We start from the raw sequence: 300 nt of genomic DNA, 5'->3' as shown, positions 1-300 counted from the left end.
CAAACCGCACTGGCGTTCCGAATCGCGCTTCATGGTGCGGCCGAAGCTCAACTCGGAAATGAAGCACGAGGCGAGGTATATGCTGCACCCACCTACCCCAGAGATGCCCAGGACCTTCGAGAACAAGTACGGGTCGTCGGGCATGGAGAAGGGCGTCGGGGAGAAGGACCTGGGCACGGGGTCGACCCTCTACGACACCTACTGGCACATCCCGAGGGCGACGCTGTGGTGCTCACATAAAGGCTGCGTGTATGACTCTCAGCCGTGCAAGGAATGCCAGTGGAAGGTACGATATGTTCC

General features: G+C 59.7%; 1 pseudogene; it reads left to right on the top strand.

Annotated features, from left to right (window-relative positions):
- The window catches only part of LOC119588499, a 2411-nt pseudogene that overhangs the window by 384 nt on the left and 1727 nt on the right, over window positions 1–300 (top strand).

This window comes from Penaeus monodon, chromosome 24, assembly GCF_015228065.2.
Source record: "Penaeus monodon isolate SGIC_2016 chromosome 24, NSTDA_Pmon_1, whole genome shotgun sequence".
In the NCBI taxonomy this organism is placed as follows: domain Eukaryota; kingdom Metazoa; phylum Arthropoda; class Malacostraca; order Decapoda; family Penaeidae; genus Penaeus; species Penaeus monodon.
The sequence above is the reverse complement of the archived record's forward strand: the minus strand, read 5'-3'. Positions and strand labels throughout refer to the sequence as shown.